Raw genomic sequence first — 15,788 nt, 5'->3', positions numbered from 1 at the left:
CAATCATGAACGAATAAAGACGCTTTTGAGACACTAGCTATGCTTCCATCCAATGATGGGATAGCTATTGTGCCACTTTATTCAGTTTATTCATTTATCCCGTGTCCTCTGTGCAGCTTCTGTCCTGTTCTCCCTCAGCCGCACTCTCCGTATATGGCCGACGCTTCCTGTTCTCATTACTCTGTCACCATGGTAGGTAATTAGTCTCACCTGTTGCTTGTTACCCCTCATTAGTGCTTCGGGTTGGGTATTTAATTCCACATGTGTGATAATTCTCATGTCAATTCCAGCTCGGAAGCGTTCAAGCATTGCTGTTTCGTTTGCTGCTATGGTTTTTATTTAACGTTAGCTTACATTAGCACGTGTTCATGTTAAATATTAGCACCTTATTCTTAGTCTCAGATAGAATTAAAGTAGATGGCGCAGTTTAACAAACTGAACTTACATTAAATAAACAATAGTTATATTTATTTTATTTATTTATAGCTTTTGTTTTAAGTCAAATGCAAAGAAGAGCCACTTTATAAATAATAATAATAATAATAATAATAATAATAATAATAATAATAATAATAATAATAAAGAATAAAACCAGAAGACTAGAATTTAAAAGAGAAAAAAAAACTTTTATTTATTTATTTATTTATTTATTTATTTATTTATTTATTTATTTGCTGCAGAAAAGATGAAGAAGGGGACCTTCTATCTCATAAAAACTATCTTAAAATGTTTGTAATATTGTCGTTGTGTATTTTATCCTTTACATTATACACAAGAGTTTAGTGGAAACTTATGATTCTTGACTTATCCCTAATAAACATGTTCTCAGTATCTCAGTATCGACGGTGTCCTGCTCCTCAACCATGTTCCAATTACACTCTAGTATACTCCCTATATTTAGGATAATACTATATACTCCCAAATTATTCCACCACATTATATTTTCACATGGAGCATAAACCAGCAGAGTAAAAAAAGAAAATAAAAAAAAGAGCGTGGCCGAGCGTAGATTCGTTTCGGTAGGTGTGAAGACAGCAGGTCACACGGCTGAGGTCAGTGTGGAGTGAATTACGCTGCCACTCGTCTCTCTGTCCTGATGTCACGCCGCTTCTTCCCATTAGCAGATCTGCTGGGCGTAGCGTGATTTAATAAACAGTCATTTTGTTTCGTTCTGCTGTCTAGCAGACTCCTGATGAGAACCCTCAAGGACTACATCAAATCTCTCTGCTCTGTTTATTTGCAAGAGGGACGTGTCCCAAAATTATTTAGGCTCCGTAATCAAGCCGTTCATGAGCCTATCTGGTTATATGATACCCTCTCGGTTATTGTGCTCCCTTCTATCCCTCTCAGAGGACACAACAAAGGATCTGATCATCATCTACAGTACGTGGTGGATTTGTGTCTCAGGGACAGTAATACAATCTCTGTGTGGAGTGTGTGGAGTCTCAGAGTTTCACTGCTTTAGAAGTTTGTTGTATCTAGGGATGCATAGATAATATTTTCTCTATGAGTATGAGTACATGTTTTTTTGGTACTTATTAAAAAGGATACCCAAACGAGTAGCCTACTTGTATCAGGGATGTCGTTTCGTCGGGGGTTTGCTGCCATATATTGCTAGCAACCGCCTACTTTGCACTCATGAGCAAAGTGTAGATCCAAAGCATACATGTCTCAGTGCTCAGTGCTCGCTGAAGTGAAGTGCTCTTTCTGACATACGACAGCTTTTCTGCACCATGCTTACAAATACTTTTGCAGGTGTGAATTGTTTGCCCAGCAGGGGGCTCACACCCCTCCCTCTCCCCTTTCCCAACACCATGCTCACCAGCAGCTAAACACAGAGTCACGATACTCTACACACAGAAACCCAACAGTGTCCTGACTCATCTTATCACAGACTTGTGGCGATAAAATAATTCATTTGTTTATACCGATTGAAAATGTCTGATAAGTCGATTCCCACTCCGCTGCCGCATGGAAGTAAAAAACAAAAATGTAATAAAAAGGATTCATTCAATAGGAAGGATTTTCTTTCCTTCCTTCCTCCCTCCCTCCCTCCTGAAATGAACATCAGCTTCTGCTTGGCACATTTCTCTCCTCCTCCTCTCCCTCTCTCCTCCTCTCTCTCTCTCTCTCTCTCTCTCTCCTCCTCTCTCTCCCTCTCTCGCTCTCTCTCTTCTAAGAAGCCAAAGGCTTTCATTTCTCTTAGTCTGTCAATATTTTATTTGTTCTTCGTCTTTCACTCCTCCAGTCGTTTTCACTTCTGATATGAGCTGGCCCCAGAGGGGTCGTCTACAAAGGGAGGGAAGCTGAAACGTGGGCGGGACTGAGTGGAGAACTGTGCACGCTAGCTTATCTCTCCTCGTTGTCTGTGGGAAGAGTGATGGGATCCTTTTATTTTCAGAGTACGCTAACACAAGCACGGTGGTTAAAAGAGGGACAGATTTGTACAGCATGTATATGGATAAATATATATATTATATCATCCAATTTTATGCACCGCTTTTAGTAAATAACCGACAACATGGTTAGATTATTGCTTCTGTGGGTGATTAAAAAGAAGATAACATTAAAGCGTCGATAAACAAAATCTGTCCAACATCAAATAACCAAGAATAATTACATGGCTAATTCAAAAGAATTTGTATCTTATCACAGTCTCAGATACCAACATCCAGTCCCATGTGATACATCACGTAAGCCTAGTGTACGTTTCTGTAATAATGAACAAACGACACAAAAAGGCAGCCAACGTCATTCGTACGCACACAAATGAAACTGAGAGCTAAGTAGGATACTCATTTTGGTATCAGTATTTGTCAACGAGTACCGAAAAAAAAAAAAAAATCTGAAACAAAAGTTAGATGCATTCCTAATTTGCACATTCCTGATCTAAATACGCAACCACATTTCTGTAAAACGTCTTCGTAACGGTAAAGTGCATTACAATATAATTTACAACAATTGGACAGCGTACATCTAATCACTCTCGAACAACAAACTAGCTAGCTAGTTAGCTATACCCTGGACCGCCTTCACTTCCTGAGACTTCGCAGTATGACCCCCTAGAACCACCTGATTTTGCTCCACTCCAGCAAAGAGTGATCAATAAAAATCAGAATCCTTTGCCAGCCTTCAGAAAGTTACCATCTGGCTGAGATTATATTTGGAAAGGGGATTTACTTTATGTCAGAAATGTGGCTTGAAATGTAAAGCTGAAGAAAGTTGGGTGTGAAAGATCCCATTATTCTCAACTATTCCTGGCTTCCTTCATGTTTCTCCTGCCGCGCTCATTTCTCTGACACATCGTGGCGCAGTGTCGCTCATAAATTCATTAACGCCTGTCTCATAACCATAATTCAATCCACGAACAAATGAACAAAACATGCTGACACTGGAAACAAACGACTTTCTTCTGCCGATGATCTAATTTCACCCCGCTGCCATTGCCGGGCGGGCGCAGGAGGGGCAGGGAGCACGCCACAGTGTCGGCGGTGGAAAAGAAAAAAGCCAGCAATAAGAGTGTCACACTGTTGTGACAGAATAAGATGTGCAGAAGGACCAGTGCAATCACACGACCATCCACCCGTGCAATTTCCTCCTGAGCTCTGTCACAGGACAGAAATTACCCAGGCAGCCCTTGCCGCTGAGCCCCTATCGGGAGCAGACGAGATCCATGCTGGGTTACTGAGCACTTACTAATAATAAGAGGAGAAGCTCTACGCTCCCACCGATCACCATCAGCTTGGCTGACACCTGCCTCTCAACTGCCCAAAAGTTTCCCGACAGCCCGAGTGTCCCGCAGAGCTGAACGCAAGTAAAAAAGTGTCAACAGCACATCAACGTCATGCTGAGATCAAAACCAAATAAAAGACAGCTCTTCCTGCAGCTCTTTACAACAGAACCTTGTATTGTTTTATTCATAAGATAATGCATAAATATATACGATTAGAGAGGAGCAAGAGCACGAGTAGCAGGTGGGCATTTAGTATTCAATGCACATAACCACACCTCACTACACTGGACTACAGCTACTGTATATACACTATACACTCAGTCATAATACAGCCAACTACTCTATACTACAGCTATACACATTATACAATCACACTACATCTCACTACTCTATACTACAGCTATACACACTATACTACAGCTATACTCATTATACAAACATACTACATCTCACTACTCTATACTACAGCTATACACACTGTATTACAGCTATACACATTATACAAACATACTACATCACACTGCTCTATACTACAGCTATACACACTGTATTACAGCTATACACATTATACAAACATACTACATCTCACTACTCTATACTACAGCTATACACACTGTATTACAGCTATACACATTATACAAACATACTACATCACACTGCTCTATACTACAGCTATACACACTGTATTACAGCTATACACATTATACAATCACACTACATCTCACTACTCTATACTACAGCTATACACACTGTATTACAGCTATACACATTATACAAACATACTACATCACACTGCTCTATACTACAGCTATACACACTATACTACAGCTATACACATTATACAATCACACTACATCACACTGCTCTATACTACAGCTATACACACTGTATTACAGCTATACACATTATACAATCACACTACATCTCACTACTCTATACTACAGCTATACACACTGTATTACAGCTATACACATTATATAAACATACTACATCACACTGCTCTATACTACAGCTATACACACTATACAATCACACTACATCTCACTACTCTATACTACAGCTATACACACTGTACTACAGCTATACTCATTATACAAACATACTACATCACACTGCTCTATACTACAGCTATACACACTGTACTACAGCTATACACAATATGCTACAGCTATACACACTATACAATCGTACTACTTCACACTGCTCTGTACTACAGCTATACACACTGTACTACAGCTATACACATTATACAATCACACTACGTCACACTGCTCTATACTACAGCTATACACACTATACTACAGCTATACACACTATACAATCGTACTACATCACACTGCTCTATACTACAGCTATACACACTGTACTACAGCTATACACAATATACTACAGCTATACACACTATACTCACACACATTACATTCACAGTACTGGGGGTCAGCGTTTTGAGCAGTTGCTTTTAAAGGCGCTCTATAAAATAAAGTTTATTATTATTATTATTATTATTATTATTATTAGTACTACTACTACTACACTATACTACAACTATATGCATATACTCTCTCTCTCTCTTTTTTTTTTTTTCTTGCATTTTCCATACTGTCCCAATTTTTGTTGTACAATTCTACGGCGCACTGCAGAATACAAAAACTATACACCCTTTATCCAGACACACTGTAAGCATATTACTTTACACTGCCCTATACTACAACTACACACGTTACAGGCTTTCCGGACAGCCGTAGCATTCTACAGAGCTGAATGCCAGTAAAAAAACGAGTCAACATCACACCAACGTTGGACTGAGATCAAAGCCAGATAAAAGACAGCTCTTCCTGCAGCTCTTCACACTGGAACTTGATATTGATTTATTTATAAGACTATGCATAAATGTATTTGATTAGCGGATAGTGGTAGCATGTTTGATGCTTTTCCGAAGCCTTGCAGATTGTTTTCTCTCTCTCTTTTTTTTTCCATTTACATATAAGCAGAACAGAATGCTCACATAACTCTTTCATCCTCATGGGGTCCTGGAGAAAAGAGAGATCAAAGCTCGCATCCTTGTTGAGTTAATCACCTTCCCAGAAGTGCCACACTGGTAGTCTGCATTTAGCAAGCAGGGGTTCATATAAGGGGCAGGAGATTATGAGTGTGTGTATTTATGTGCTGTTTCAGAGGCAAAAATAGACAGGCTATTGAGTACATTAGTGACCCACGAGTCCACCTTAGCTGAAAATGATTACGCCCGAACAGAAGATGTGCCTGCAAACGATTATCTATATGAATGGGATGTAGGGAAATAAAGAGGTATTGAACTGTATGCCTATTATATTTCTACAGTCCCCACAGCAGCCTCATTCAAAGGGAGGTGTCTTCAATTTATTTGGGCAACCAGGAACGCCGGCAATATCTTATACCCGGGTAATGCATTTCATTTTAATAGTGCAACACCTGTGAGGGCAAAGGAATAATGGTGCTCTAGAAATAAATTAGTATGGCTTTATTGAGATCTGTCATGGGCCAGACAATGGCTCTCTGTGCCCAGAGTGCTCTCGTGAGCAAGCAGGGGGAAAAAATTGCTTAAAATGTTCGGAAATCCGATTCCTTCGCGGCTTCAATTTCTCTCCGCTGACAGCCTCTCCACTTCTAACCCAGACTTAATTACCATTTCATTTTTCATTTGCCTCCAGAATTGCCTCGAGCCGCAATCTGCTCATTCTGAACAAAAAATTGGAAAGAAAGATCTAATACCTGAAGCTCGACAATTTTACATAACGCCGCCATGTCAGAAACCGGTTTGCGCAACACTTCACGCTGTAGCGATTATCAGAGATTGATCCGATCTATCCTATCCACCTTAATTTTTCAGCCGAGCGTAAAACTTTTAGTTCCTTTGCAAAGAACGTGAAACGGAGGAAAACAGAGAGAAGATGAATTCTTGACCCATTTAGTCTACGCCAGTCGTGGACAATACTCTCTTGTTAATTGGAAGATATAGTCTGATCTAAACAAGGTGCGGCAATCAGTGCTACAGAAATACTGCTGCCTGCCATACGACTGTATAACTCATGATGTGTCAATACTTTATCAATAATTCTTTTGTTTGGGGTCACATAGTAACAGACGGTCATTTAGGGTACGATACATTGTATACGACCTCATAAAACACAAGTACACTGAAGCTGCACTGCAGAACTGGGTAATAAATCTTATATTTTTGTTACTGTATTTATTGATTCCTGGCATTGTCCAATTTATTGTAGTCTACCATGGGGCTAAAGGACCCCTGGGTCTATACCAATAAAAAAACAACATATCTCCACAAATTGAACTTTGATCAATATCCAGGGTGTGTTTATGTTTGGGTCTTAAACCATTTTCATTAGGGTTAGTAAACTTAGTCACACATTTCCCCCCTTATGGAACTGTCTTCATTTGCACTGGATTCGGTACAGTATACAAATGTAATATTACGTAAAAATAAATAAATAAATAAATAAATACATAAATAAATAATAATGAAACCCCTGGAAACTCAATGCATACTACAGCACACTGCTACACTCATAGTACATTACATTTTATAATCTTCCCCATAACATCATAATCCTGCCACAGTGCAGAACATTGCATTAATATTTCACCGCACTATAATGAAACCATACAAAACAGACTACATTAAACAATGTACTATAATCACACTACTACACACTACACAGCGGTACATTATAATCACGTTATGGCAGACTGCACTGTACCACACAACTGTAACTCAACACATACTGTCTAATCATACGACAGCACGATACACTATACTACAACATACTCGAATTATACATACGATAATCATACTCGGCCACACTGCAATATACTTCAGCTATACACACTGTACCCAGAAACACTACTATATAACCATATCAGAGTGCAGTGTGCCATAGTATAATTATACACTATATACAGAGACACTATAACCTATATACTACAGCACCCTCAACTATACTACAGCTATACACAATATACCTAAACACACTATAATCATACTATGGCACACTGTACTATAATCAAGCATTACTCACTATATTCACTCACACAAGAATCATATTACAGCACATTGCACTACACTACAGCCACACACACTATAACCAGACACACTATGGTCATAATACAGCACACTGAGCTATAATACACCCAGACACACTACAGTCATACTGCCACACACTGCACCACACTACAGCTATGCACGCTATACCCAAACATACTATAATCATACCTCATCACACTGCACTATACACCAGCCATGCACATTATACTCTATTCTATACACTATAATCATACTACAGCAAATTACCCTATACTTTCACACACTCATACTAGATGACTATATACAGACACTATATGCTATACTATACTACAGCACACTATCATTATATGACATTTCACTACACACCGCACACTACACTAAACATCAGCACACTGAACTAAACTATAGTTTGCTACAACCATACTACAACACATTACACTATACTACGCCATACTATGTTCTATATTTGCTCACACCCATATTAATTATACGCTCGGCTATATCACAGCATATACTCTCAACTATACTGAAAACTGCACACTGTAATCATACCGCACCGTACTGTTTTATACTATAATCATACCACACCATACTGTTTTATATTATAATCATACCACCATACTGTTTTATACTATAATCATACCACACCATACTGTTTTATATTATAATCATACCACACCATACTGTTTTATACTATAATCATACCACCATACTGTTTTATACTATAATCATACCACACCATACTGTTTTATACTATAATCATACCACCATACTGTTTTATACTATAATCATACTACACCATACTGTTTTATACTATAATCATACCACCATACTGTTTTATACTATAATCATACTACACCATACTGTTTTATACTATAATCATACCACACCATACTGTTTTATACTATAATCATACCACCATACTGTTTTATACTATAATCATACCACACCATACTGTTTTATACTATAATCATACCACCATACTGTTTTATACTATAATCATACCACACCATACTGTTTTATACTATAATCATACCACACCATACTGTTTTATACTATAATCATACCACCATACTGTTTTATACTATAATCATACCGCACCATACTGTTTTATACTATAATCATACCACACCATACTGTTTTATACTATAATCATACCACACCATACTGTTTTATACTATAATCATACCACCATACTGTTTTATACTATAATCATACCGCACCATACTGTTTTATACTATAATCATACCACACCATACTGTTTTATACTATAATCATACCACACCATACTGTTTTATACTATAATCATACCACCATACTGTTTTATACTATAATCATACCACACCATACTGTTTTATACTATAATCATACCACCATACTGTTTTATACTATAATCATACCACCATACTGTTTTATACTATAATCATACCACACCATACTGTTTTATACTATAATCATACCACCATACTGTTTTATACTATAATCATACCACACCATACTGTTTTATACTATAATCATACCACACCATACTGTTTTATACTATAATCATACCACCATACTGTTTTATACTATAATCATACCGCACCATACTGTTTTATACTATAATCATACCACACCATACTGTTTTATATTATAATCATACCACCATACTGTTTTATACTATAATCATACTACACCATACTGTTTTATACTATAATCATACCGCACCGTACTGTTTTATACTATAATCATACCACCATACTGTTTTATATTATAATCATACCACCATACTGTTTTATACTATAATCATACCACCATACTGTTTTATATTATAATCATACCACCATACTGTTTTATACTATAATCATACCACACCATACTGTTTTATACTATAATCATACCACCATACTGTTTTATACTATAATCATACTACACCATACTGTTTTATACTATAATCATACCGCACCATACTGTTTTATACTATAATCATACTACACCATACTGTTTTATACTATAATCATACCACCATACTGTTTTATACTATAATCATACCACCATACTGTTTTATACTATAATCATACCACCATACTGTTTTATACTATAATCATACTACACCATACTGTTTTATACTATAATCATACCACCATACTGTTTTATACTATAATCATACCACCATACTGTTTTATATTATAATCATACCGCACCATACTGTTTTATATTATAATCATACCACCATACTGTTTTATACTATAATCATACCGCACCATACTGTTTTATACTATAATCATACCACACCATACTGTTTTATACTATAATCATACCACACCATACTGTTTTATACTATAATCATACCACCATACTGTTTTATACTATAATCATACCACACCATACTGTTTTATACTATAATCATACCACACCATACTGTTTTATACTATAATCATACCACCATACTGTTTTATACTATAATCATACTACACCATACTGTTTTATACTATAATCATACTACACCATACTGTTTTATACTATAATCATACCACCATACTGTTTTATATTATAATCATACCACCATACTGTTTTATACTATAATCATACCACCATACTGTTTTATACTATAATCATACCGCACCATACTGTTTTATACTATAATCATACTACACCATACTGTTTTATACTATAATCATACCACCATACTGTTTTATACTATAATCATACCACCATACTGTTTTATACTATAATCATACCACCATACTGTTTTATACTATAATCATACCACACCATACTGTTTTATATTATAATCATACTACCATACTGTTTTATACTATAATCATACCACCATACTGTTTTATACTATAATCATACCACCATACTGTTTTATACTATAATCATACTACACCATACTGTTTTATACTATAATCATACCACACCATACTGTTTTATACTATAATCATACCACCATACTGTTTTATACTATAATCATACCGCACCATACTGTTTTATACTATAATCATACCACACCATACTGTTTTATACTATAATCATACCGCACCATACTGTTTTATATTATAATCATACTACCATACTGTTTTATACTATAATCATACCACCATACTGTTTTATACTATAATCATACCACCATACTGTTTTATACTATAATCATACCACACCATACTGTTTTATACTATAATCATACCGCACCATACTGTTTTATACTATAATCATACCACCATACTGTTTTATACTATAATCATACCACACCATACTGTTTTATACTATAATCATACCGCACCATACTGTTTTATACTATAATCATACCACCATACTGTTTTATACTATAATCATACCACACCATACTGTTTTATACTATAATCATACCGCACCATACTGTTTTATACTATAATCATACCGCACCATACTGTTTTATACTATAATCATACCACCATACTGTTTTATACTATAATCATACCACCATACTGTTTTATACTATAATCATACCACACCATACTGTTTTATACTATAATCATACCGCACCATACTGTTTTATACTATAATCATACCGCACCATACTGTTTTATACTATAATCATACCACCATACTGTTTTATACTATAATCATACCACACCATACTGTTTTATATTATAATCATACCACCATACTGTTTTATACTATAATCATACCACACCATACTGTTTTATACTATAATCATACTACACCATACTGTTTTATACTATAATCATACCACCATACTGTTTTATATTATAATCATACCACACCATACTGTTTTATACTATAATCATACCACCATACTGTTTTATACTATAATCATACCACCATACTGTTTTATACTATAATCATACCACCATACTGTTTTATACTATAATCATACTACACCATACTGTTTTATACTATAATCATACCACACCATACTGTTTTATACTATAATCATACCACCATACTGTTTTATACTATAATCATACCGCACCATACTGTTTTATACTATAATCATACCACACCATACTGTTTTATACTATAATCATACCGCACCATACTGTTTTATATTATAATCATACTACCATACTGTTTTATACTATAATCATACCACCATACTGTTTTATACTATAATCATACCACCATACTGTTTTATACTATAATCATACCACACCATACTGTTTTATACTATAATCATACCGCACCATACTGTTTTATACTATAATCATACCACCATACTGTTTTATACTATAATCATACCACACCATACTGTTTTATACTATAATCATACCGCACCATACTGTTTTATACTATAATCATACCACCATACTGTTTTATACTATAATCATACCACACCATACTGTTTTATACTATAATCATACCGCACCATACTGTTTTATACTATAATCATACCGCACCATACTGTTTTATACTATAATCATACCACCATACTGTTTTATACTATAATCATACCACACCATACTGTTTTATATTATAATCATACCACCATACTGTTTTATACTATAATCATACCACACCATACTGTTTTATACTATAATCATACTACACCATACTGTTTTATACTATAATCATACCACCATACTGTTTTATATTATAATCATACCACACCATACTGTTTTATACTATAATCATACCACCATACTGTTTTATACTATAATCATACCACCATACTGTTTTATACTATAATCATACCACCATACTGTTTTATATTATAATCATACCACACCATACTGTTTTATACTATAATCATACCACCATACTGTTTTATACTATAATCATACCACCATACTGTTTTATACTATAATCATACCACCATACTGTTTTATACTATAATCATACCGCACCATACTGTTTTATACTATAATCATACCACACCATACTGTTTTATACTATAATCATACCACCATACTGTTTTATATTATAATCATACCACACCATACTGTTTTATACTATAATCATACCACACCATACTGTTTTATACTATAATCATACTACACCATACTGTTTTATATTATAATCAGACTACAATGCACTACGTTATAGCACACTCTAACCATATTATAATCTAACACATATACTCAGATACACTGCACTGAATTTCCAGTGTAATAGATATTTTTTGCAGTCACTCTACGTGGCTAGTCAGAGTATTTCTATTTGATTGCCGCTGTTTTTCTAACCGCTGTGCATTCATTGTGGTCTCCTTTTATGCACTGTCATTTTTGTGGCTGGTGTAATAATGTAATTTCCCTTACATGATCAATGAGCAAATCTCTCTCTCTCTCTCTCTCTTTCTCTCTCAATTTTCTGTTTTCAGTATCTGTTGAAGAAGAGCTTGTTTGAGCCACAACACTGGGAAATCAGCTGTCTGAGTGATATCATTCGTTTCATTTCTCTCTCTCTCTCTCTCATCTCCTTTCAGACTTCCAAACAAGACAAAGTCACTATCGATGTCTGTCACATGTCCATTTAAGATAATCAAAGCTACAAAACAACCCCCCCCCATAATTTAATAAAGGCAGTATATTTAATAACATATTCAGCTCTATTTGACGGCTCTAAAATTACCTCCTCAAACCCACATAAAAAAAACAACCAGCTAGAGACGACATGACATATCTTATCTCTGCCTATCCAATATTATTATTTGACTATCATCTATTTATCTATTATCATAAATCTGAACACCTTATCATGGCAGTTGAGAGAAAGTGTGAGAAACGTGTGAGATTGTATTGCAATATAATGTTAATTATTAAACATTCACTCAAATACAGTGCACCACATGACAAAGTCCTTGCATAAAAGAAAAGAAAGGTTGAGAAAAATACAGTATCAGACCGTACGGTGGACCGGTTTCAGCGTCGGACGTCTGACAGACGTGTGTGTAAACAGAACGTATTAAAATTAGACTGAAAAGATTCATTACCTGTATTGAGTGTTATGACGTTATCTTGTAATTATATCTGTTAATGAACACAGGAAAGGCATTCAGAAACCTTAACGCTATGACATTGAGAACTATTCCATTACATCATCAATATCCATTGAATAAAAAAGAAAAGAATATGCGAATGATAAGAAAGATATACAGATTACAAGTGTATAAAATGTGGGGAATTTGTATTGTCACTTAGTATCAGCAGGTACTAAAGAATAAGAATAAGATCATGTCCTTCACCTCGTGGCCCGAGTTCCCTGGGATAAGCTCCAGAAATGTATGGATGGCTTAGACCATTAACCCATATGAGATGTGTCTCTACTTTTATGAATTAAAAATAAATAAATAAATAAACCTTCCCCTAAAACTCAGGACACTCTCGGAGCTTCTCCCTTTGGAAGCCATCTTGTCTTCTCAGTGAAGGAATGAAGAAATAATAGAGCCCTAGGCGGCTTGTGTTATTTATGGAGAGAGACCTTTGCGTGGGGATCTTCTGTGGAGAGTGCACAGTCTTGAGGTTGTTAACCGACGCCTGTATTGGGATTCATATCTTCCATGACATCTAAGTCTGGAGGATGGGGAGGTCTGATGAATTGTCTGGGTGTGCGGAGAATTGAGATGGAGCGCTCATGGGCCATGCAATGCCCTCAGGAGTGACACGTTTTGGAGTGGGTTTGGGTTTTCTTGACAGAAATGAGGCGCATACAGGCTTTACCTCTATGGCCTGGATAATCGGTTCACAACTGAAAATTGCATTTGTCTCTAGAATATTAAAGGTAAAAAAAAAACAGAGGAATGGAGAATACTGCAACACTTTCTCATATGCAGCATGTTCGCTGAAGCATGGCCACACTACCAAATGCGTGTTTGTTATTCTTGAGAGCACCAAACCATGACGTGCTGCTGTCAGATCTGCTGGCACTCTGATCTATGTACTATAAGGGTGAGAAAAACTAATGGATACTTAGACGCATTTTGATTCTCTTTTTAATTCTGAATTGTTCTCCATATATATACAGTCCAAATATAATGTGAAAAATTCATAATCAATGACACTTTTTTCTTCTTAGTCTAGACCGATTGTGTGAGGAAATTTGAAACCATAAGCTTTAAATTTTATTTATTTATTTATTTATTTTTAAAAATAGTGTCTGCCTTTAAATATCAGTGGGATAGAAAATGTCGACTGAAGTAGCAGATTGTTGTTTTTGCCTTTTTTACTACCTAGGCAGTGGTATCTCAGTGGTTAAGACATCCTAGCACTACCAGGCGGGGCTGATCATTGCTGGGTCTTAACCCTCAGCCGCTCAAAATGTATAAACGAGGCGAACGTAAGTCGCTCTGGATAAGCGTGTCTGCCAAAATGCTGTACATGTAAATACTATATAGTCTAGTATATTGTAAATATATTTGCATGAATAGTCGTAGTAGCAATTATCACGTTAATCACAGCAAATTTGGTTTGATTTAATAACATGGCTTCCACTCTCATTAGCTAATAAAATAGCACTTGATCCAGCGTCATATTATTTCAATTTTTTTATTTTATTTCATGAGCCAGCAGTTAATTGTGCTATAAAATCTCTGTTTAGAGTTGTCAAATTAAAAAAATTAAGAAAAAACAAGGATTATGTTTTTTTTTAAAAAAAAAAAAAAAAAAGATAAGATGCCCATGGTTTGAAGGATAAGCTGACCAGCATGAGCATATATAAATATCATACCCCACACCAGCTGTCTGCAAGGAAATTATTCTCATTCAACCCATAAAAAAAAAAAAACAGCCGTTTCTGTATGATTTTATTCAAATCCTGTAGATTTTCTTTCTTTCATCTGAATGCTGCAAAAGGCTTACAAAGCCTGTACGGTATCTCACTTGTTGAAAGGTATCAATCAGGAGAGGGGTATAAAAGAGTTTACAAAAAGGAGCTGCAGGAATATCTGACAAGTACTGATTACTCTCTGTATGTGGCAACAGTCTCTCATATTCTTCACATGTCTGGGCTATGCGAAAAGGTAGCTGGAAGCTTTTCTCACGAAAAAAAAAAAAC

The sequence above is a fragment of the Ictalurus punctatus genome, chromosome 9, assembly GCF_001660625.3.
Source record: "Ictalurus punctatus breed USDA103 chromosome 9, Coco_2.0, whole genome shotgun sequence".
NCBI classification, from domain to species: domain Eukaryota; kingdom Metazoa; phylum Chordata; class Actinopteri; order Siluriformes; family Ictaluridae; genus Ictalurus; species Ictalurus punctatus.
Note: the sequence above shows the minus strand (reverse complement) of the source record.